At 33.9% G+C, this 26,286-nt stretch overlaps 1 protein-coding gene across 5 annotated transcripts in view; it reads right to left on the reverse strand.

Moving 5' to 3' along the window:
• Nucleotides 1-26,286, reverse strand: part of LOC120774194 — a 279,261-nt gene that overhangs the window by 153,397 nt on the left and 99,578 nt on the right. The window lies entirely within an intron of this gene.

Raw genomic sequence — 26,286 nt, forward strand, 5'->3', positions numbered from 1 at the left:
TTCTTTGCCTGCATTTCCAATATTCAATTGCAGATATTTGTGAGCATTTCAATTTAGAATTTCAAATTTGATTTCGGATTTGGTAAAGGCTACTGTAAACATAATCAACTAAGTATTCCTCTAATACTTCTAGTTATGCACGTATGCGTGTCTAAGTGTGTGTTGGTGTGCATTAGTCTTACAGAAAGTGCACTGAGCACTTTGCTTACCAACGTCTATGAAACTAGTCAGCTTAATCGACATGCATGTTGCATGCCACAAAATAAAAATAAATAAAGTAATTTTGAACCTCATCAACTGAACTGCTTTTCTGGTTTCTTTTTCACATTTTTGTTGATTTACTTGCAAGTAAACTCGAAATTTTGAAATTGTTTTATTGCAAGCAACACATTTGCTTTGGGTTTCGTAATTTTCAATTCGAAATTGGCAAAAACTCATTAGGATTGCCGTCAATAATTGCATGCAGCCACTGCGTATACAGTGTGTGTGTGTGTGTATTAGCTTGCCGCTGTATGTAGTGGTAAACATTTAAGCATATTACTTAAGCTACCCACAGTTGTAAGGCAAGCAAAGTAGCACTAATAGCAGCTATTTTGTAGCTTTAAAATAGATGTATGCTGAATTCGTTGCATATCCACAGGCGCATATTTGCTTAGATGCAATGTAAGAAGTTGCTATAAGAAAATATTTTGTAGTATAGCATTGCAAAGCCTAGGCGTGTGTAGTAATAGCTAATTTTGTTGTAGCCTACGCCTGCCTATGTGTTGTTGTAGCCTACAAATGCTGTAATAAACTGCATTTGACCTTCATATTGGCATGCAATTTCATGCTGGAAAAATAATGAAACGAATTTGGTAAATCAAAAATACTTACTTACTGGCTAAATAAGTGATTTGAGCACATTTACGCAGAATTTTTGTATTTCTGAATGTGAAATTTTCGTGATTTGCAGAATATTGGTTGGAAAATAAGTTTTGTAAAGGAAAATTTTATTTTGATTAGATTGAAAGTAAAGGTAGATTTTTTCTTGTTTTTTTGAAAATTATAACAATTTGAACAACATTTGCTTTCAAAATCATTAAAAAAACAAGAAATTTCAAAATCTTTTCAAAAATTTCTGAAAATATTTCAAACAATAAAGTTTTTTTGAAACTAATTAAAATTGATTTGTTGCTCCTCAAAAAGTCTAAAATTTTGTTTCAAATAGTTTTATTTTTAATATTCAAAAACTTCGATTTTTTATCAAATAATTTTTTTGGTTGTTATTTTAATTGTTTTTATTAAATATAATTTTTTATTTTGAGAAATATATGTATATTTTTTTTAATTTTCAAAACATTAAAATTTTTTTTGAAAGTAATTAAGTTTTGTTTGTTGCTTTTCAAAAATTCCAAAATTTTTTGACAAATAGTTTTATGTTTAATTTAATTTTACAAAATTTCGATTTTTTTGAAACAAATTTTTAGGTTAGTATTTTAATTGTTTTTTTTTTAATTGCAACTTGTTGTTTTGAAAAATATTTTTTTTATTTTCAAAATTTTCAGTTATTTTCCAAATAATTTTTTTGTTCAAAAATTTCTAAAAATATTTTCAAAGATAAACATTTTTTTTTGATATAAATAAAGTTTTGTTTTTTGTTTTTAATTATTATTTGAATTGTCTTTTTTAAATTGCAACTTTTTGTTTTGAGAAATATTTTTATTTTAATATTCAAAAATTTCAATTATTTTTCAAATATTTCTTTTTTAATAGATTTTTGATTATTATTTGAATTGTTTCTTTTTTAATTGCATTTTTTTGTAATATTTGTTTTTAGTTTTCAGTAATTTCAATTATTTTTCAAATTTTTTTGTTTTTTTCAAAATTTCCATAAACTATGCAATTATAATCGGAAATTAAGTAAATTCAGTTTCACAGCTGCCGCAAAAGTATAACTTTCCGTCTAATTTATTACTTGACTGGCTGCTGGCGGTCTACTTTTTTTGCAAAAATTAAAATTTATACCATTGGCCCATTGATCAGCGTCTATTAAATGCTTACTCCCTTTAATTTTACTTTTTGTACTTCGGTAATATTTATTTTCTTGCTACACTCATATTTTAGAAGCCAAGTAAATAAATCGTAGCATACTTGAGGGCGTAGATGAATAAACCACATCTAAATGCTTATGAATATTTATGCGAGCAATAATTTAGCGTTGATCTACTAACACACAGCCATTGATGGTTATAAGTATGCGTTATTTTAATCTACACAGCCTGCTCTGCCAACCAAGCCTTTTGCCAGTTCACTAGAAGGTTTTGTTTAAATTCAAATATTTATTAGAAAACTGTTGTGCGGTTGGAAAATATATAAAATATAATTTTGGGCGCCCCCAGGGACACACTGCGTATGGGTGATTAATTTGCCGAAATATTAAATTTTAAAAGTTTTGTATAAAATTTGCTCTTTAAAACATACTTCCAAATACCGCATTACACCTATTTACCTTTGAACTTACTGCAAATAACGTTTCTTTCTTCGTTGTGCTCGCCAACGCACTCGCACATTTCAAAAAGCATTCAATTTATTTTCGGTTTTCATGTTGACAGCGTCTCTTTTATTTACTTTCCGTTTCTTCAGACTCCAATCGTCAACAAATTTGTGCACCTTTTGAGAATTGCCAAAAATAAAAATACAAAAAATTCTATTCAATGTTGCTTGGCCTTCGTGCCATAGCAAGTGTTGCGTCGCGACGAGCTGCTTGCGACACGTTTCCTGTGTGAAATTGGTTTCGTTTTGTGTGCGCCACGTTTGGGTTAATTAAAGATATGCGATTTGTTGAAAATTAAGAAAAAATGCGTGTACAAAAATAAAAACTTCTTGCAAAGCCATAATGAGTATAATGTTACATATACATACATTTTCTTCAATCAAAATCCCAAGTTCCCCCCAATGTGGCTACAAATATATTGATTGCTTTTCTTCCAACGCAAATGAAATTAATTGCAAAAAGTTAGCATATTTTCAGCGGTATTCATGTCTATGCTTGATTTGGCTTATTCCTGAAAGTTTTCTTCATTAATGTTAACATACTTTTTGGCTGCAAATAGCAAAAATCAAAAACGTTTTTTAATTCATTCCAAATAACTTTTTTTCCAGAACTGCTAAAGTTATTGAATGATAGCATACTTTTGAGCTCCACAAGCACACTTTGAATCTCAAAATTTGTTGAGTAATTTCCGCATTAAACAGAATAAATAACTCTGCGGAACTCAAAATAAATAACTCTCATATCAATTGTTTAATTCATATTTGGTAGAGCTAATGCATAGAACATTGCAGCATACTTTTCGGAAGTTTTACTTTTTCAGATTTTTTTTCATTAACAAAAAGGTGTTGTAAAAAGTTTTCCGTTACTTAATATTCTAAAAACATTGCTATTTTTCATCGCAATGTCTGGCATATATTTGGGCGCATTTTTTTTTCTGATTGTATTACCACACAAAAATGGGCTGTAAAACTTGAAGCAGTACTAAGTAGTAAATTTTACCGAAATATATATTTAAGCATCGTTTAGGTACTTTAGAATACGTTTATGGTGGAAGTAGTGGTTAAGAAATATATAAATTTAGTAATAACTTTTACTCTCATAATTTTTAATTTTTTTCTATACAATTACTATTGCATACTTTTAGGAGAAGTTTAAAAATATGTCAGCAATTCCACTCTGCAAAGACTTTATTATTTTACGTCGGAAGGTACTATAGTTATAAGTAATTTCTTGGCAAACTTTTGTGCTGAAGAAATTTTAAACCATTATTTTTACATACTTTCAGGGTTGCATTTGCACCATCCAGCGCTTTGATTGTCGACGAAAATTTGCCGTATCTGTGGGTAAGTTTATAACACTCTTTAACTATTTAACTTAAGTACTCCTTAAGCGGCTCATTTGTAACGGCAGCTATTCCTAAAGTTATGCAAAGAATTTAACCCACCAAAATCACATTTTGGAAACCCCAAAAAACACTTACACAATAATCTTTCAGAACACAAATTGGCCTCAATCGGCTTACCGTACCTTGGTAACTAATTTGCTGACGCACCTAGCGGTTAAAGTGAAACTATTTGAGCAGAAAAGTATGCTAAGCCAAAAAGTTTGTTTGCAAATTTAAGCACACAAATATTTTTGTGAAAGAGTTCAGAAAATATGCGTACTTTGAAATTTCCTGTTCTAGCGCTTTTCATATTAATTGGCATTATACTTGTAATTAATTAGAACTGATAAAATCATTAAAGATGGTTGATTATCCAGAGACATTGAAACACTAGTGGAAAATTTAAAAGTCTGTGAAGTCGGTTTTTTAGTTTGGCGCACGTGATAAATAGTGGAACATATGTGGAACTTATTTAGAATGTGTTTATATTTAAATTATAGTCATAATAGGTACTATCAAATGTAGAACATATGTGGATCGCATGTGGAATTTATTTCGAAGGCGCCTACATCTACATTACAGTCATAATACACACATCCACTACGGTTTCCTTACGAGTTACGTATCGAATGTGTTCGTTATAACGTGTGTAATCCATTTTTTTCAATATGTTTCTGAAAAATATATCTATTTGTACCTTTTTAAGGATTTCGCCAAAAATTTATCGAAATACGTTCCAAATATTATTTGTTAGTAATCAAATAATTTCAGATTATTGAGAATCATTGCCTAAAAATGGCAGACGTAAAAAGTACTCGATTCATATCACTGTCAGCGCAGTAAGCAAACAAAAACCTTTAGCAAGGCAGCTATTTAGACGCAGGTAAAAGGATTATTATGTCGGTTGCGAATAAGTCAAGAAGCGAGAGCTGAAAGCGAAGCCCTAAACTACATATATTTAAAGATGGCAGCTTATAAAAAAAGCCACTCACGAAAAACGGTGAAAAATGTAGAAAGATGTGAAAAAATCAAAAAAAAAAAGCGAAAGTAAAAAGTCAGAAAAAAATTTCAGCCAGTTAGTGGCTATCGAAACTGTTTACGCTTCAGATTGTAATAGCATTTTATGGTTCATAAAATTTGTACTCCTTTCTGCAACGTATTTTCGACTTAACGCTTGCTTACTTGAAGGCGCGCTGAAATAGAGCTGAGCTGAGCAACAGTTTAAAGGGTAGTTGATTTTTTGGCTGCTTCACAGAAATAGAAGTTTACTGAGAAAATATATTTTTGCAGTGGCATTTCCCTCCATTCCTCGCTAGCTTCCGTCATCTATCGGTATGACTTCTGTAAAGTATGCTCACATTGCTGCCAACACGGCGAGCTGCTTGCACCCTTAAATGCTTAGTTGAGTAATGAGAGTGGCTTAACAAGACTGCTAAACAAAAATAAAATAAATGAATTCGTATATAATTTGGTTAATGCTATTTACCTTAGCGCTATTGACTCTAGAAAACCGTAAATATTGCTATCTTTCAAAAGACGGTTTATGTTGAAGAAATAGCTTTGCTCAGTTGCACCCACCGGTTCTTAAAAATACTTATTATTGTAGAATTCTCATGCATAAGCGCTTCAATTAGTGGAAATGTTAAGCACTCGATAAAATCAGCAATTCAAATAAATCTAATTGATGAGAGGCATTGTGAGGTAAAATATAACTCAAAGAAATTTAATTGAGTATTTTAAAATGTACAGATTAGCTTTGAGTAAGGTTAAGTTCAAAAATTTCATGTGGAACGCATCTGGTGTCTAAGTGTACTGTATAGAAAACCTTAAAAACTAGTCATTGTATGCATTGTACGTACTTAAGTTCTCAATTCTGATTAAAAATGAGTTTGGAACGTATGTGTTATCTAGGTGGACTGTAAGTAAATCTTGAAAATATATAGGTTATGCATTGGACTTAAGTAAATTCCCAATTTCTACTAAAATGCGTGTGGAACATATGTGGAGCATAGGTACTTTTCTAAGTGGACTGTATGAAAATGTTTCAAAATAAACAGGATATGCATTGTACTTTAGTAAATTCTCAAGTTCTACCAAAACACGTGTGGAACGTATGTAGAACATGTGTAACACATTAATAAAATACCACGAAACTGCGTTTACAAACCTTCTTTTATCGTTAGAAAACGAAAAACTGTCACATAAAAATTTAGAGCACATTACTAGTAAAACACGGTTCGATAGTTATTGGAAAGCAGTCATAGTTTTTGACCAAAATACTAACCAATATGATGCACTAAATGAGTTTAATTCAAACTGTCTAAATTTGCCATTCTATTTTTAAACTTTCCCTTTAATCACAACGCTTTTCTCTACTCATTGTTTGGCCTTAGTTTATTTCCGTACTCACTTTGAAAGCAGCAGAGCAATAATATAAAATATTTCGTACCGACCGTGTATATAAAAAAAAAACTTAAATAAAGCTGTTTAAATGCAACTCAATTTAATAAGATATTTTTTCATATTTAAACAGCTAAGTTATTAGCAAAGCAACCAAAAATGAGAAAGTATAAAGAGCAGCTGTATAAATGGAAACCGCGAATTATTATAACTCAAGTAAGACATATGCAGCGCCAGAGGTGGAAACAAAAAAATAATATTTAAAATGTGAAGACAAAAAATTCTGCGCTAAAGTAGTAAGAGAATAATCAGCAGATTTTTACTAGTTTTTATGTTCGCACATATTTTAGTTTTATAATAATAATCCTTTATAAAAGTGTATTTTTAAGCTATTAATGCGAGCTGTATGAAAAGTATACAAAAATAATATGTGGTACGTATGTGGATTTTATGTGGAACTTGACTTTGAAATACAATATTCATTGAATTTACGCGTAAAATGAAGTTTTTCATGTTGTAATTAAACAAAAATAATAGTAATACATACGAATCTTCCTAAAATATAACTTTAGAAATGCTTATTTATGTCATAACATATTTCACACGCCAACTGTTTTTAAAATATGCAAAAGTAATTGTGGAACGTATGTGGATTGCATGTGGAATATAATGTTTTTGAAATATTTTGATTGCTCCAAGTTGGACAGCACTTTAAGCACTAAGTTAAATGTGAATTTCACACAACTTTTTTGTGGAAGGCAACTTATCTTATTTTATTATTGATAGCTTTGGCGATAAATGCATTGCTTATGTACATATATCTCATGTGAATTTCAGTTTTTTAGTTGCTGCTGCTGAATACTTTATTACTTCAACAACTACTATAAAGTATAGACTTGCTTATTTAAAATTTTATTTTTAGTTTCCCATTAAATCAAACAAAAACATAATAATGTATTATGTATATCGTATTCAATTTGCCTGCACAGCAGGAAATAGTGTCTTCACTTTTGTTTCCGTATGCTTGGCATATAATAGAAAATAATAATTCACTTTGTATATTTTGCATATGTTTATGCATAAAAAGCGCTCAAAGCAACAATTTCACATTGCAACATAACTCTTCACTTACGATTTGTAAACAACACACATTTACGAATACAAAACGTGCCACTCCACCTCACTATCAACACACACGCACGCACGCACACACGCCAACGCGCGGCACGATTAAGTGCTGTTGAAAGCATTTTAAATGGAGGGAAAACGGGATTTTACTGCCAGGCAAGGCAAACAGCTGTGTTTTGCTTAATGCCGTCGGTAAAAATGCAAAATATAAATCCTTACAAATACGTGCAAAGGTGGTGGTGTTTGGAACACCAGTATATAGCTCCAGCTTGTCTTTTTGCCCTCCTCACCTCAGGCCTTGGTATCAAATCGAATTTAAAACGCCGGAAGTTATGAAAATATATTAAGCAGCAGCATATTTTTGTTTTATAAGCACAACTTTCTTTTCCTTCCTGCCTGTATATGTGTGTTACTTACACACTTCTCCTTTGCATTTGCCATATCCGCATCCGTTCACACATACGCGCCGGTATAGATATATAATTTTCAACGTATAAGTGTCGACCTTTTTACATTGGGCCTTTTATGTTACTTTTGTTTTTATTTCTGCTATCTTATTTTACCTTTTTACCCCTTATGTGACCTGCGGGTTATATTTTAGACCTTTTGTTTTCCTCGGATTTACATGCACACATATTCGTAGATGCTTACAAAACCGACATTCGTATCATACTTTAAGCCTGTTTACATAAACATTAAAGCCTGAGTGTTGAAAAAATCAAAGGCAAATGCAATAAAATGTGCAACACTTTGTTTGTGCCTGCTCACCAGCATACATATGTACATATGCTAACCTTTGGCATATTTTTTTAATCCCCCCTTTTGGAGCTTAACAAGCTGGTGCTTTTTATGTTGTAGAAATTTTTATGGCTTAGCCATTTTTTGGTCATAAATCGTTCGATAGAAAAGTGTTTGCACGCGTTGATGGATGTGTGCAAGTAAGTTTTGATTGTAAAAGTAGTTTTGTTGAAAGGTTTATGTAGTGTGCTTGGGGTCATAAAAAAAGTTATAATATCTTTGTTTATTTTATAAATGACTTTTTTGTGCACATTGTGAGCATCAAAGTAGTGTAGATATGAAAAAGCAATGGAGTATAAAATATAATATAATACAGTGTGTAAGTTTGATTTTAATGGCGTTTGAGTTAAAAACAGAAAAATTAAGCGTAAAATAAGAGTAACTCGATAGCAAGATCAGAGGAAAATATGAGTGGAACCTATGTGGAACATAAAACTAAAACTTTAAATAATTCAATAGCACTTATGTATATTTAAAATTTTTGTACAAGCAGTTGTGAAATAATTGTGGAATGTATGTGGAACAAAACAAATTTAAAAATATTTGTGTGGAAATCTCCTCTAAATAGCTTAGTAGCACTTAGGTTTAGAATTTTTACGAACAGACGTAAAATAATTGTGGAACGAAACACATTTTAATAATTTTTTGTATGAAGATCGCCTTTAAAAATCTCGGTAGCTCTTAGATTTAGATTTGTTCACTATTAGAGTTTCAGCAGTTTTTGTATCGCAACGCCTCTGAAAAACTTGAACTTAGCTTTAGATTTGTTGCACGAACAGATGTAAAATAATTGCGAAACGTATGTGGAACGAAATAAATTTCAAAATATTTTCTATGGAAATCGACAAAAACGTAATTTTTCACATACGCTTGCCAATATTCAGGAAATATTTCGCCTTAGTGTGTATCTATAAACCATGTGCAATGAAAACCACCAGTTTGTGAAAAATGCATTCCGGTTTTTTATATATTTTGTTATACAAAATTTTAAATCTTATTATTTATTTAAAAAGTTAATACTAATAAACCTAAGCGCATAATTTGTTTTCGCTTCCCCTGACGCTACGAAATTACAAACTTTCATGGCCTTAAAACATTCAATGCAATGTTTGCAACAAACTATTTTTTTTTTGTAAAATATCAGTTTTCGCTCACCATTGCATAACCGTCTCACGCGAATCAGAACTGTATGCTTGTTGCGCTCGCTTCAAATTCCTCCTCTCAAAATTGAATGTTAGTATACTGTGGCTCAGGGGTACGAGTGAATGTGCAGGTTTATAAATATTGAACATGGCACATGAAAAGCCACAAAATAATTGAAATTTGTATTTTGCAGTTGCGTAACGATATTGACAGCAGCTTTTCGACAGTTGTAGGGAACATAGTAGGAAAATATTTGCAAAAGCTTTAGTCTTTACTTCTATCTTAAATACAACTGTTGTTGCCGTGCGGTAGGAATCCTTTTATTTATTTGGATTATATTCATAATAAGGAGAAAAACGTGCCGAAGATGTTGCCAAATACATAATTAAAATATATAATAGTTAATTCGTGTGGAACGTATGTGGATTGTTTCTTAAAGATGTTTGAAAAAACTTGTTGAGTGTTGCCTCATACATATGTAAAAACAAATAAAATGTGATTCTACATTTTTTGTGGAACGTATGTGTATTATATGTGGAACGTGTTTAAAACTCGATGTGTTTTAAGTAAACAACACACGATAGTGGTAAAATTGGTCTGGAACGCAAGTGGATATTGTGTGGAACGCGTTTGGAAATATTATTTTTATCATTGCTTGTTTGTCTAAAAACATTTTAAAACGTTAACTTTTAATTTGCGCATATTTTGTGCGTACTTTTAACTTGTTTCAATAACTTGCATACCACATTCTTTTTAAGTATACAAAAAATTCTTACAGGTTCACATTTCTCTTCCCATGCTACGCGAAAAGCAAACCCATATTGTAAGCCACAAACTTTTGCCAATATTTGCTATCGGCGACAGTGAAAAAAGGGTCAAAGAGCTTACGTATCGAGTGAGCACTGGCGAGAGGTCGGCTTGGCATGCCATGCTGTGTGCTGGCCTGTGTTAGTAATCAGCCATCAGGGTCGGTGTTGGAATTCGTTTATGTTTTGTTTTTGTTTTCATCTTGTTTGCATGTGTAACGTGAACACGCACTAGGCAAGCCTCACTCCCGCAATGATGAATACTTTTTTAAGTTATTTATGGAAATTTAATAAATGGCCCATATAGTCACTGGAAAGTAAACAACAACCCAAAAATGATTGAGTGAAGGAAGAAAATGACATTATTGAGAAACAGTAGACCCTGAATAATTCGTAGAAATTACTCGTTTTATTGTGATTAAGTGCGGTACTGGGAATGCTCATTTTGTATTACTCTACCTGCTTGAAAATATCTACTCCTGCTGCGTCTTACATTTATTCTACTAATTTTCGTTATATAAATTTTCATCAACACCCCTGCCAAAACTTCATAATTACCCCAACTTTTTAATCCTTTTTTCTCACCACTCATTCGTACACAATAGCATTAAGTATTAAGCGTTAAGCTTTTCCGCTTTGAAGTTGCCTTACGAAAGTCTTTCTGCATCCTTTTGTTGCGCATGGCGATTTTAATCCTTTGACTTGCACATTTCTTTTGTATTACATGCACGCAGAACGCTGCCAGCGTGTGTCTTTTTATGTCGTCAACGGTGTTTTGTAACGTAAAGGAGAAGAAAGGATATGTGTCCTCAGGGGTGCTTGTGTGCGTCGAGAAAAGTATGTATAATTAATTAAGACTAAGGATTTAATTTGGATATTTTTGGGAGTTAAATTTACAGGAAAGCGTAACCAATGATAATGTATGACTTTGTAATGTTGCTGCAACATGTTGCTAAATTTTTGGTTTGGAAAAAAAAAATAGTTTTTATTTAGTTTTATGGCTTCGATATTTTTGGGTGTTAAAAATTGTAAGAATTTGAAATGTATGACTTTGTAATGTTGCTGCAACATGTTGCTAAATATTTTTTCGAAACAATAGTTTTTATTTAGTTTTATGGTTTTGATATTTTTGGGTATTAAAAATTGTAAGAATTTGAAATGTTGCTGCAACATGTTGCTAAATTTTTTTTTCGAAAAAATAGTTTATATTTAGTTCTATGGTTTTGATAATTTTGGGTGTTAAATATAAAGGAAAATGTTTACATGAAATTGTAAGACTTTGTAATGTTGCTGCAACATGTTGCATTCTGTGCTTAAATATCTAAAAATACACACTAAATGTATGCAAAATAATAAAGCTAAATTACGTAAAACCTTTAATTTTTACGCATCGGTTATATAAAAATTGTATTTAATAAAGTTTAGAAATGTATATAGTGTTTCAGCAACATGTTGTATATTTAAAATAATAATTATTGTGTTGAAGCTTCTGCGCGAAAACCTGCTAATAATTACTGTTACGCAGGATGAAGCCAACATAGTTAATTCACTAAAAATAAGTATTTTTTGATTGCATAATGTGTTGACAACATTAAGTGATTTGCAACATGTTGCTAAGTTTATTTTTTCAAGAAATAGAGGGTTTCTATTTTTATGCTAATTTTATAAACAAACATTATGTTTTTCTTATAAACATATGTTGCAGAACATGTTGTTAAGTTTTTATTTTGATAGAATATTATTAGTTTCGTCTTTTTTTAACTAAAAACATGTATAAATGAAACTAAAAGAAGCTAAATGTTGCAGCAACATATTGCCAATATTTCTTTAATATTTTTGTAGAATATTATTAGTTTCGTCTTTTTTTAACTAAAAGCATGTAAAACTTAAAAACTGAAAATTTTTAAATGTTGCTGCAACATGCTGCTGACACACTTCCTTATAAGATTCAATGAAGTTGTATGCATTTCGATTTTGATTTGGAGAGTTAATAAGCTGGCAATTATTAACGCGTACATTATTTTTGACAGCTCTTAAGAGCGACTCGTTGAAGAAACTTAATCTTAATCTTCTTTGCTCAAGCTCTCTGTCCATGGAGACTGACCAAAGATTTATCAGCAAGTTGCTTATCACGGCACACCCCATTATTATCTTGGCTTACCTTTATCAGCTTTCTTTGTTTGCAATTATTATCTTCAGCCACAGGCTTGCATTCGACTGCCTTCCTTTGTTGTGGTCCACCAGCACACGACTTTCTTTCGCCCTTTTCATACGCCCTCAATATGTGTTGACTCTTTGGCTAATCCGCATTGCAATTTCGGTGTTTCCGCTGCGGTTGGCAAAGTGGTTTTGCGGTAGTATGTGAAAGTCAAACTCGATTCGGTCGTAGGCGCGGCCTTGTAGGCTTTCATTTTAATTAAGCTGCTCTCGGGCGGCGAATCAGCATAACCAACTCTTGTCCGCACTTACGTCCACTTTAATGCCTGCTTGCGGTTGCATAAGCTTATTTTGGCACTCACACCTGCGCCCTCCTTAGTCTCTCCCTACGCTCCGCCCGCCTGTAGCATATTACTGGCATTCCATTGATTCGTAATTGAATTCTCTTTACGACTTATACAGAAGACGGAGGAAATAAAAAGAAATGTATTCAAAAATTAAAAAAGAAATCAAGAACAAAGAGTTGCCGGCGCAAAAGCAGTTTTTTTATACATGTGGCTGTGTGTGTGTGTGTATATTCGACTGCCAGTCAGCCATGCCAATCAGCCAGTCACTGCCCGTGACATGACTTTATATTGTTAATCAACAAAAGAATGCGGAAAATGACGCACAAATACAGAAACACAAACACACACACACACAAAGAGGCACAGACACACACACAGACTTACACAGTAATTAAGAAAATAAAAAAATAAAGTATGCAGCAAAGAGCAGTCGGTTTTCGGCAGCAAAGCGTATGAAATTTCAATTGAAATCGAGCGCTGACAGCAAATGAGTGAAATGAAAGAGCAATGCGGCCAAGTAAACAAATTAAAAAAGACGCTTACTGAATTGTGTAATACAGTTGTAAGTGACAGCAGCTAGCCAGCTGCGGTCAAATAACGCTTAAGCGCTGTAAATTGAGCATTAAACGCATTTAAATGATGTAATTGGCGTTGGTTTTTTGATTGCAAGGATTGTATACAACGCGGGAAAGGATCATTATAGCAACATATTGATGGGAGTGAAATAACGCTCACGAATTCCTTTGCTTCTTTTATGATGCTCAATATGATTATTTTCACAAAATCATCGTGATTTGGCTTAGCAACATGTTGCTAAGTTCACTTAAAATTCGTTTGTGGGCTCGTATGGAAGTCATATTTCAGGCATTGTGAATATTTTATGAAAATGAGAGACAGTTGGAGTAACAAAATGATGCAGCAATATATAGCTGGAATTTATGGAGATCCAAAATGTGAATTATTGTCATAAGTGTTTGTCATAAATTTTCATTTGTGATAGAATTCAAGCAAATTATGACAAAATGAGTGAATTGTGCCTTAGCAATATGTTTCAGCAACATGCAAGTGTATGTTTTGCTTATATAAGTTTAACTCACGAATTGCTTGCTATCTTTATAATGAGAATTGTTATTATTTTAACAAACTTAACCTGCTTTGACGTAGCAACATGTTACTGCAACATGAATGTGTGGTTCTCGTTAATTTAAAATAACGCTATGGCTTCGTATCGAATATTTCAATAGTTGCAAATATTTTAAGAAAATCAGAGACACTTTTAGTAACAACATGTTGCTACAACATGTGGCTCGAATTTTCGTAGGTCTGAATTTTGATTTGAGTTCTCAAGTCTTGGTCAGAATACAATATTTAGTATGCAAACTTTTACAAAATTTTAGATGTATTAGCAACATGTTTCAGCAAGCTGTTGAAACACAACCCAAGCAATTTATTGTTTTACAAACTACACGTATTTGCTCACGAAGCAGCAGCGTGTTTAAAAATAGTTTAGCAATATTCGATTTGTGCATATAAACATTTAAGCAACATGTTGCAGCAACATGAAGGAAGCATTTTATTGTTTTGCAAACTACATGTATTTGATCACAAAGCAGCAGTGTGCTTAAAACTAGTTTAGCAACATTCGATTTGTGTACATAAACACTTAAGCAACATGTTGCAGCAGCATCAAATTTAAGAAAATAATCAGGTTGCTCAAATTTGATGAATTAGCGCTGTTGGCTTAAAATTGCTTTACTTTTTTAACACTGCTTTATTTTACAGCAACAAGTTGCCGCATTATTGTTATTCTCAACACAGTTGTGGTCATTTAAATATTTAAAAAAAAAAAATAAATCTTATTGTTCTTAGACATCAAGTAATTAATATAATGCCTAGTTTTTCACCGTTTCTTAAAAATGTTTGCTATAATTACTTATAATCGCATCCGTGCCCTAAAGTATGCTTCACTAAATATTTTTGCTACTTTATTTGCTAACATCGGCTGTATGTCAACATTCTTGTACTAAATAAAGTTGTTTGCTTACTATTGCCTACTTGATAATTCACTATTACATTGGCGCCCAAAAATATGCAACACTTGACGCTAACTCACTTCACTGCCTCTTATCAGCGCCTGCAACTCCTTCAACATCAACTCCACTCCGCTTGCTTGTTAGAAAACGTCAATCTATTATATCGCATTTCCATTTTTTCTTGCCCTGAAAAGTATGCATCACGCCCTTTTCATGTTGCCGCCAAAAGTATGCTGACTAACAGTTTTCTTATCTCTACAACTATATTTTCCAGCAAAATTTGCATTTCTTGCCAGCGCACAAGCGCTAGCCATGCGCCTTGCATGCACCGAAGGGGCAAAGTTGTGGCGAAGCGGTGAAGAAATGCGATACTCCATAAATTCAAATTGAGTCAAAAGTTTAAATTCCAATTATTATCCGCTCTTGCAGCTGATTTGTATTGTTGCTTTGCCTCAGTTGCCAGCGCTGGCATTTCTGCTCAGGCAATCATTATTGTAGCTATGCGCCTGGCTGGCTGCTTAACATATTTATCGGCATGCCAGCACAACAAACAGGCCACTTGCCACATGGGTCCGCTCGTCTCGCCTCGTCCCAGTGCTGCATGTAATACCATAGTTGTCCTTTAGTGCTGTTGCTTTGGCATTTTACTTCCTCTCTTATCTATCTTTCGCTTTTTCTTTGTATTTCTGCATTTTTTACCATATCGACAATGGCATTACAGCTTGCCGGCGGTCGCCGGGGTGTTATGGGAACACTTGACAGTGATATGCTTAGCGTTGAGAGATGTTAGGCCGCCCCAACTTGACTACCTGTGTACATACGTGCCCGCTCACCGTGTCTCTTCTATGCGTGTATCGCTCGGTTGGACTATCAATGACAATTTTGCATTACAAAGAAAACGCAAAATAAAATTAGAATGCAGATAACGTAATAAAAAACAATATTTTCGAAGTTTATTTACATATAAGTGCTGGCATATGCAAAGGAGAATGTTGAAATAGCTGGCAGAGCGGATATAAACTTCGAAGCGCATAGCGGAAGTTCAACCACATACTTTTTTCTAATTCAATTTGAGTCCACAGGTGGACAAGTTGCTAAGTTTCCAACACGGCACACTTCGTTTGAAGCTCGTGAGTTCCACTAGGAGTCTTACGCAGGGGAACTCAACCTCTTTTGAGTTGAGGTCAAGCGTTGGATTGAGCCCACCTGGCCTATGCCATGCGCAGCCAACTGTAGAACCAACTTAAATGTCAACCACGCAGAAATGTATGCTTGTATGCCTGGCTGTTGGCTCCCAGAACCCAACTGCCTCACATATGTGTGGATCTGTGGCATTCCCTGTTGATTGTGGCGCATGCAAACAGCAGGAAATCAGGCAAGCAAATTCATGGAAAACAAAGCAAAGCAAAACAAAGCGTTGACTTGGCAGAAATGCGTAGTAAAAATGTAGTGAAATCCCAGTGAAGCAGTCGAGCAACGGCTTAGCCAAGCGCACGGCAGCGGGATAGACGCCAGCGTGTGCTGAAAGCAAGCATACGTGGAAGCCAGCAAGCTGAAGTCCGACGGTATTTCAGCGCAGGATCAACTTTGTAAAATATCGAAGTAAGCTGCTGGGATTCGGAGAAGAAAGTACGCGCCGTGCCGTTGGCGGAGTGAGGCAGCTGAAGCTGGCTTTTGAAGTTGTGAATACGTGATGAGCTAGAGTACTTAAAGCAATTGAGTTCGAAATACCCGTGCGCAAGCCTTGTGTGAGAGAAATGCTCATATAAGAACTACCGATCTTAATAACATTAGCTCGGGAACCGACTGAGGAAGTCGTTGAAGACTGCGGCTCAAGAAGATATAAAATCAAACGATTATATGAGTCTGACTGCAACAGCTACTCGAATCGTAACTAAATCCAACAATTCCGCACAAATTATATACTTTGCTCCCGGTATAATTTCAACCGAAGTTCAAGTCCGTCCCGCCTGTTGGTCGCTTCCGTCTCGTATTTTTTGCGTAATTCGCAAAATTGTTCTGGAAGAGTGGAGCTGATACTTATATGCGACGTAGTCCTTGGTCTCTTAGAAATTACTTCGCTTATTTTGGAAACTTTTCTGGCATCCGATTCTTAAAATTCAATTCTAAGCTTGTATTTTTAATACGCCGAGCCGACAAAAAGCTGCCAATACTGTAAGCAATTATTATAAATTGCGTCTTTCAATGTTATTTCAGTGAGCTGGCCATATTTTGGCATTAAATCACCCTACCCGCACCCGCTCTCTTTATAAAGGCAATCTCTTATGAGGTTTACCTTTCAGTCTACTGTTTATAGCTGTAGACAGAACTTGCAATGATCCCATTTACCAAATTGTAAGTTTTAATATTCAGGTAAGCTCTCAATACCTGAAAGACCGCTGAAGAAGTATGGTTTTCTTAGGCACTTCTGATTCTTCTGGTTTCGAACACTCCATTAGTTCTTCATCTGACTTGGTATTATATAATTTTCTGGCGTGGAACCTCGACTAAAAACAATGCAAAGTGAGCTCTGCTTAATCTCCTCATGAGAAATGAGTTGTAAGCTCGGACCTAACGTGGAGTAGGAAGTCAGACCTCGACTTGAATCTTGTAAAGCGAGCACTGCTTCCTCTCCTCATGAGCCAGCAGTTGTAAGCTCAGACCTAGCGTGGATGAGCCAAATATGGAGTAAGAAGTCAGACCTAGAGTAGGAAGTCAGACCCAGAGTAGTAGTTCAGATCTTCAGTGCAATTCACTTCCATCAAGAACTCTGAAGGAATCAGTATCTGAATAGTATTCAGTTTTTGGAATCACTAGATCTCCCACGGTTCATCTATGTGAATTTATTAACTCTTCCTTATGAAGAGCCGCATGAATATTAGCTCCAGCTTTAGGAATGTGTGAACTTTCTGTTCTAAAGACTCACATTTGGTTCTGCGCCAGTCTCTTATCTTCGAAACCACCGTCTATCGTTGGGGTGTTGAAAAATCTTTATCTGCTATGCGTGTACAAGCGCGTATGAGTATCCAGTAAAAATCACGTTTCCTCACACGCCCCAGCATGTACCGCATACTATTCCATATTGCTCATACGCCGTGTGCGACTATTCGGAATGCCTGTGACACACTCTCTGGCATGCTGCACAGCTTTGTTGTTTACTGCCACATACTTTTCCTACAACTACATCACTATGCGGTTATTTCGTTGTTGTTGTTATTTTGTGTGCTTGTTCTTTTTTGTTGCTGCTGTGCGTGTGAAAATGTTTAGTATTCGCAAGTTTATTTGGCGAAAAATATTTCCCACATACTTTACCAACTATTTACTCTGCAATTTTTTTCCACTCAACTATTTTGCTACTGCTCCTTGTTTTTCTGCTTACCCTTGACCCATTTGCAAAGTAGCGTGTGCAAGTGGAGCATCATGCTTTGTGCTGATAAAAGATAATAGCAACATCGCTGAAATAACATTGTGCGCGTCAGTATTTGCAAATAGTTATTGTGTGCGTACGCATGTGTGTGTGCCACATTTTGACTCGCAACTGCGCTTCCGCTCACACTTGCCAACAGCGCTCCCCATTTCCGGTGCTGTCTTTGTTTCTGCCACACCATCTGCCTGTTGCAATGCATAACTTTAGTAATTGACAACATTATTTAACAACACACTAGTGGCTTGCAACATATTTGTATACATTGTTTACACAATAAACAACATACATATGTGTATACATGTGCAGCGAGTGTGCATGTATGGGTGTTGTGGCAACAGTTTCCCTCGGTGTTTAGCAAATATACTTTTGATTATACGTCTTCACAGCAATGCAAGGAAGACTTGCTGTTGTGCGTTTAGTGCTTGATAGTTGTTTAGTATTTGTTGTTCTATACACTGGCAACAAGTTGCTGAAGTATTATGGTGCATTTGGGAGTTTTAAACGCTTATGTGCCGATTATTTGCATATAAACAAGCTTGGGGTGCATCTTTATTTGCTTACACAACAGCTGTGTGGTAATAGTTCGGAAATATTGTACAGCAATAAATTTTGTGAGTTCATTAGAGTTTGTGAAAGTTGCCAACATCATAAAGTGAGCTATTTTTAGGGGGTTAATAAATGTGGTGAGCAGCAATAAAAATGGAAAAGCAAAGTGAAGTAGTCAAAATTGTGGAAGCTTAAGTATTTTTTGAAAAATGTTGCTGAAACATATTTCGGCAACATGTTGCTGCAACATTTGAAAATTTGTAAATTCATCGCACTTAACAAATAAATGAATTTTTCTAAACCTTTTCTGCCTATGAAAGCTTACAACATGTTGCTAAACATTTTTTAGTAACATCTTAGGCTTCAAAAGTGAAGCTACATGTTTCTGCAACATAGACATTTTTGTAAATTGATCGCACATAACAAATAAGCTAATTTTTATCAGTCTTGTATGCAAATAAAATGTAACAGCGTGTTGCTCAACATTTTTACTAACATATTTTGGCTTCAAAAAGTTTAAAATTTACAGAGGCTATTAGAAACGCTATTTATGTGCAAGAAAATCTTAGATTACACTTCAACAGAACAATAGCTAAACAAATTAGTTAGTAAATACTAAGTTAAATATTTGAAGCACTTTCTGTAAACAAAAGCTTATCGACATGTTGCTGAGTATTTTCAGCAACAGGTAGCAGCAAGAAAAGTTTAAAATTTAGCGCAAGTTCTTTTAAATGTTGCTAATTTTCTTTAACTTCTTAACTTAGAATACACTGCAAATATAGTTTTATGCAGTAAACACATATGTAGATATTGTGCTGAAATATGTCCAGCAACATTTAGAGTGCGCGAAATAAATAAACAAAACCTATACTGCTGCTTGGTATGTGTTTAAAATATTAAGTTTTTATATAGTATTCAACACATTAATTATGTTATTGTCTTTTTCGCAACTGAAGTATATGTTCTAAATGCTAGTTATGCAAAAAAATGCTTGCAACATATAGCTGCAACATTTTATTTTACATCAAATTCAGCAGACAACTTTTGCGTTGAAGGAAATCGTCAAATACATTTTTTGCACTTTTTGTCAACAAATGTTGAAGCAACTTGTTTCAGCAACATGTTGCGGGAAATTTTTATTTTTCAAAAATTATTTTAAAAATATATAGAAAAGTATAATAATGTTGAAAATTTGCTAAATATTTTTATTTACTAAATGTTTCGCAACATATGCTCATGAAACGTGTGCTGCCTTCTAGCTGGGCTGTTGTTTAATGGCAGTAAAAACGTTTCAGTGAATAAAAAATAAACAAGACGTGTGTTTTTTGTTACATATCCTACGGTTTTTCCTGATTTTTCTCAATAATCCAAACGTAAGTGTGTGGCATAAAAATGCTTGTTTACTCAAATTCATGCTTTATTGGTGCATACGCTTACACATGCCGCGTACTCACATTATTATTCAGCTGCTGTTTGCATATTTGTAATTACTGCTTTAAATCTCTTCACGCTGCCTCAGTTCACAATGCGGTGCATGAATATTGATGCGGGCTTTAGCTACCACACACACATATGTACATGTATATGGCAAGCACGTGTGAAAATAAAACGCGGATAATAATAAAAGTAACAAAAGTGTGCGAAGGTAGTGAAAAAGTGTTTAAACAAGAAAAATCCCAAAACTGGGTTTAATTTTATTACGTTGCACGCATAAATATTAAAAAAGAAAATATTTTTATTTACATATGCCACGCCGGCTTGACAACTGGCAACAAGACATTGTGACAGTTTGATTGCCAGCAAAGCGACCCGCAAACGCTACCTCCTTACATGCGCAAAAGTATCCCACCAAGCTCCTCACACTTGCCACTGCCTGTGTTTTCGTTGTGGCAAGCTTACGTGCACGCACCGGAAATTACCCTATTTGAATACAAATTGGCAACAATAATGACTGTCATACATGGCAGCAACATGTATTCGTCGCTCAGCATTCAGTAACATGTCAACAAGCCGTGCGTTGAGACAACCCTATGCGCCTACGCCTCCGCTTTGGAGTGGGCGTTCGCTTGTATGAATTTCAAGTAAGTGTGTGAAATTGCTATTAAATATGGCAATAAATGTCACAGTGGGCCTGTCGGGGGCGTGTGACGGGTGACGCAATTGCTGGTACTTAAGCGCATATGTTATATTCACACCGCCGCAGTGGCAGTGGTATGGGGTTATGCATGACCTATGCTATTTCGGTAGATATTTCAATTTTAATCGATGGCTTGCAGATCATGCGCTTGGGTTTAGAGGAGCTGTGGCTCAGCTTTTTCAAGAGTTTTACTTTTGGAGCCGGGTAAGCTCGTCAATTATGAAGAGAACTCTGGATTCAGCTGAAGTATCCTCAAGAGTCTTAAAGCGCGCCAAAGGTAGTCAGGGATCATCCAAAAGAAAGCAGCGATTCTCGACTTTAAAAGCTCACAAGTACCATCACAGCTGATTTTACATTAAGGGAATTTACCCGGCTTTTACTCAACAACTGAGCTATTGTGCCTCCACTTTCGCTTCTCAAATAGCTGTCCCTCATAGAAACTCTCGAATAGATAGCAGTGATAAGTGGGTCGTTTAGACCCCCATTTAGTTTTAGATCGCCGGAATTAGGTTAAAATTTCTTATGAATGTATATTTTTCATAGGCTTCTTCGAAAAAACAACAGTCAGTAGTGGGTCGTCTTGACACGTTAGGTGGATTCAGGTTAAATTTTTCTTTCGTGCAAACAAAACTGTTGGTTTTCAGTCTCCTTGTTGCTAGAGCAGACTAAAAGGTCGCTAGACTCTGGGGGTGTAAAACTTTAACTACTAAAGGCACGAGTGAGATTTTATTTTACTTTCCTGTCGTTCTCGTATTAACAGATTTTCTTTATTCCTTTCAAAATTAATGTTAAAAAAGTGATAATAAAATAAAAAATTAACCGCTAGATGGCACTGAGTTAGGAGTTGTCATGATTTTGTGTAATTCCCATAATACAATACGTCCTTGACCTTTGCCATTAATTTATCATTTAATTAATTCCAAGCAGCTGCTGGACGTCAAGTATCCTTTAAGGACAATATCAATTATTCAAGTAACGGCAGCATTTAATTCTCTGAAAAACACTAAAAATCTGTCTCAATCAGCCAAGAGTGCCACTCCGAGGCTAAAGCAAATGAAATTCAATGAAACAAATGCCACTACAATGCTGAGCGCAGGGAGAAATGCGACAAAGTCAAGGAGGTTACGTAGGAGGATTTACGCCAGACTAGCAAAGGTGCTTTGGCTGCCACGGCACGGCGGTGACTAGATTAAGGGACAGACAAGCAGTTAAGTAGACCATTAGACAAATTGACATTAAATTGAAGTGATTTAAGTATTGAATTACAAAAGAAAAACAAGACCGAGAACAGCAAATACGGGCATTAGGAAAGCGTGTCACACACACATTCAATTGTTTATATGTTTCATTGAAGAAAAGTTTGCAGAACTGTTAAAGAGCAATTAAAACGATGGCGGTGCACTCAGTAGTGTTCGGGATCCCGAAATTTTGAGTGCGGGATTTCTTGAGTACGACTATGAGTTATCAATTTAATAGTTTACATCAGTTTTCGGGATCCCATTTTTTTTTAAATTTAATTAGTGCAAACATTCGAGATTTAAAAAAAAAATGTTTGGTTACAAGTGGGTTTGCAAAAATAATTAATTCAATTTGTTTTTAAACAGTCCAAAACTACCGTATAAAATTTTTTTCAAATCCCGAAATTTCGGGATTATTTTCGGGATTATATTTTTGATTAGTTATATTTTATGCGTTACTTCACTTTTATTTTTAAGTCTAAACTCTCTATTTTGGTTCTTCTTACTTCTTGCTGCCTCTCGAAATTTCGGGATCGGTTTCGGGATTGTTTTTTTTTACAACTTATATTTTATACTTAACTTCACTTACTTTTTTATGTCCAAATTCTCAGTTTTGTTTCTTCTTACTTCTTGTTTGTTGCCTCTCCTTTCATAAATAAGCAATCGCTGTTGGTAATAGTCACCGCGAAAGCTTAAAGCAATTCAATGTCTGCTGTCATGGTAGCGTTAAGTTGTAAAGTGCTAGCTGCTTGGTTACTGCGCCCACAAGCTATCTGTTGGTTGCTAGTACTTTAGAAATGCCATTAAAAGTTTGCTATGATATAAAGCCTAACTTCCGGCTAACCAACACAGCGACACACACAAACAAACACTAGGAAATGACCAACAATATTACGAGCTACTGTTTTTTGTGTTGGTGTGAGTGACAGGCAAGTGGCCAACACACACACAGCTAAGTGCAGTTAAGTGAGCAAGTTTCTGGCGTAAACTTGATTGCTCTGCATCTGCTGCTTGGACTGATTGCCTGCCGTTCAATTTGCTTACCAGTAAACTTGAATTTTTACGCGCGCTGCTTGTCACAAATGACCAGGCTTGGCCGCGCCACACTTACGCGTGGTAATTTGAATGGCATTTTTGGCTACTCCTTTCATTTATGGCGGTCCTAAAAACTTTGACGGACTCTTCTTTTACTTTACTTTAATTTTTTTAAATTTAACTTCATTGCTTTGACTTTAAATGTGCGCTGATTTTATGTTGCGGTGACAAGGAAGCGTTATTAAAGTCTGCGCTATAAAATGCTACTTTTTAGTTAATCACTGAAGATTCTTAAGTGTTTGAGTGCTTTTGATTGTTAAGCAGCTTTCTTTTCAAGAATTGTGTGCAGTTAATGACTATCTTAAAAAAAAATGTTTGGGAAAACTTAAGTACTTACAAAAAAACTTAAGCAAAATGAAATTAATTAAACATTAGGAATTTAAAAAAATTAATACGTAAAAAACTTAAGTGAAACTTTAGAAAAAACTTAAGTACTTAGAAGAAACTTATACAAATTTACATTAATTGCAAATAAAGAAACTAAAAAAATAAATACTTAACAAAAACTTTAGCAAAAAATTCGCTTTTACATTTAATTTAAATGCATTCAAGTTCAGTTGTTTCATTTGCTTAAACTCTCTGTTCGCACTTAAGCACCACATGCCCTCAACATTTTTTGATTTTTCTAGATTAAATTTTTCTTCAAATTTTTAATAAAAAATTAACGCAAGCATTTCCACATTCGCTCAACTACTTTAAGTTAATACAAACTCACACATACGAGTACGCTCATCCATTTCATACACGCATTTACCGCCACCATTTCATTTTACCTCCACCACTTTGCTTATGACTTATCTTCATTGTCGCCACAGCAATTCTCCACAACTCCAATCAGCAACTCATGCTTTCTATTCACTTTCAAGCACTCACTCCCTCCAAGGCAACAACCAAAAGTGAAAAGTTCTACCTGCTGCAATTTTAATGGCCTTTTAATGCTTCTTTCATTACTTTGCCGCCAATTTGCCAAGCCACACTTTTCGTACAGTCATTGTCATATCTGCTTACACCCACTTGTGTCAGCCTGTTGCCTTTTTTTTACCTTTTGTCAGCATAAGCAGTTGCAAAGTAATTCGGAAGAGACATCTTAATAATAAGTGTTGATTAAATGAAATATAAAAGAAATAAAACGAAATTAAATTAAATCAAGTCAAGTCAAGTTTGTTGCGTATACGCCGTGTTGCGCCAGCGGCGCAAACTGAAATGTTAAGTTGGCTGTTGTACTCTAAGTATTTCATTGTTCTTCGTTTGTTCGCTGCATTTTCTCTGTTTTTCGAAAAGCACTTTGCAAATTACAAGTCATGATAGAACACAATTGCTGAGGCGGTATTTAAAATATATTGTTGACTTTAAGTACTTCAGAAACTTTCTTTTAAGCGGCGCAATAAAAATTTCTTAGACACAGCTGAGTTAAGTTAAGTAATTGACGAATTATATGTACATATGTCAAGATTATATTGTATGGCTAACGAGCGCTAAATACTATAATGTCTTACAAATGTACTTAAAGGACTTAACAAAAACTTAACCAACTTAAGAAAAACTTAAGTAACTTAGGAGAAACATGAGAAAAAATGATGTTCGAGCATTGTATTTTCGATTGAAAAATATTACACTTAACAAAAACTCATGCACTGAACTTTGCATAAGTAAAACTTAAGTTACACTTAACAAAAGATCAAGTGAAATATGAAATTAATAAAATAATAAATAAATATGAAAAATTTGTTTTTTTTGCATTTTGAATTTACAGATATAACTGAATTTGCGAAAGCAATACCATTAAGTTGCACTTAACATAAACTTAAGTACTTAAGCACTTTTTGTAAAAAATTAATTTTGTTAAAAAAAAACTTCAGTACGTATGCAACTTTTTTAATTTTTTTTATTCATTTCTAATTTTTTAATTACATACATTTAAAAAGAAAATATTTTTTTTTGTTTTTTGAATATTTACCTTGTAAGATTTTCTGAGCTCTCTTTATGTCTTGCTTTACTTTTGCTTAAGAATTTTAATATTATTACCAAAACCAAAGCTTTACCAATTTTCAATATTACAAGCACATTTGTATCCTAAGAACAAATACTTAAGTTATACTTAACCAAAACTTAAGTAACTTTAGCAAAGGTGATTTCTTCATTTTCAATCTACAATTAGATATTGTGTAAGCGAACTTTAGGTTGAACTTAACAAACACTCAAGTAACTTAAGCAAAACGTAAGACAAAAAGTACGCTCAAGCTCTGTATTTCCAATTTACGAATAAATTTGAATTTTTTAAAATTTCTTTTTACAAATATACTAAATAGCATATGCAAAACTTACGTTGAACTTAACAAAAGCTTATGTAACTTATGCAAAACTTGCTTTCTTGTGTTTTCAATTTACAAATAGATGTGAATTTGCATAAGCTATACTTAAGTTGCACTTAACAAAAACTTAAGTACTTAAGAAAATTGCTAATATGCTTTTATTTTTTATCACTGACATTTTGCAATACCTTTTTCCATTTTTTTTAATTTTTTCAAATTTGTTTAAAATATTTTTTCTTAATTTTTTAATTTTCATTTTTCTTAATTTTTTAATTTTTTTATATTTAATTTTTAACTTTTTCGAAAATTTTATTTTATTTTTCAAAATGCTCTTAGTAATTTTGCTAAACTTTCTCTCATTTGTTGCGCCACTTTTTTTTAGAACTTTCAATATTTGCCAAACTATAGTCAACGCCTTGGCCTTCCGAATTTTCAATTTTCACCCGCCCGCTTTTATGGCGCGGCAATAATGAACAGTTGTGTTGCAAATTTTCATAAAACTCCTCGAATGTTTACAAATTTTCATTATGAACTTTTGCACTTTACGCCAATAAAAGCACAAATGTTGCAATAGCAAAAACAACAATAGCAACATTGCGCACAAATTATAACCAAAAATTGTTGCCTACAACAACAAAACAATTAACAGTTGTTTATGAGCATTCAAAATGCAACAAAAGGAGTGTAAAATATGCAAACAGCAACAACAACTAACACCAATGGCGTTTAGCAGTTACAAGCAGCTGCTATAAACTAAACAAAGTGCAAAATGCAACAACAACAAAAACAAAGGCTACTAGAA

Source organism: Bactrocera tryoni, chromosome 4 (assembly GCF_016617805.1).
Source record: "Bactrocera tryoni isolate S06 chromosome 4, CSIRO_BtryS06_freeze2, whole genome shotgun sequence".
Taxonomy (NCBI): domain Eukaryota; kingdom Metazoa; phylum Arthropoda; class Insecta; order Diptera; family Tephritidae; genus Bactrocera; species Bactrocera tryoni.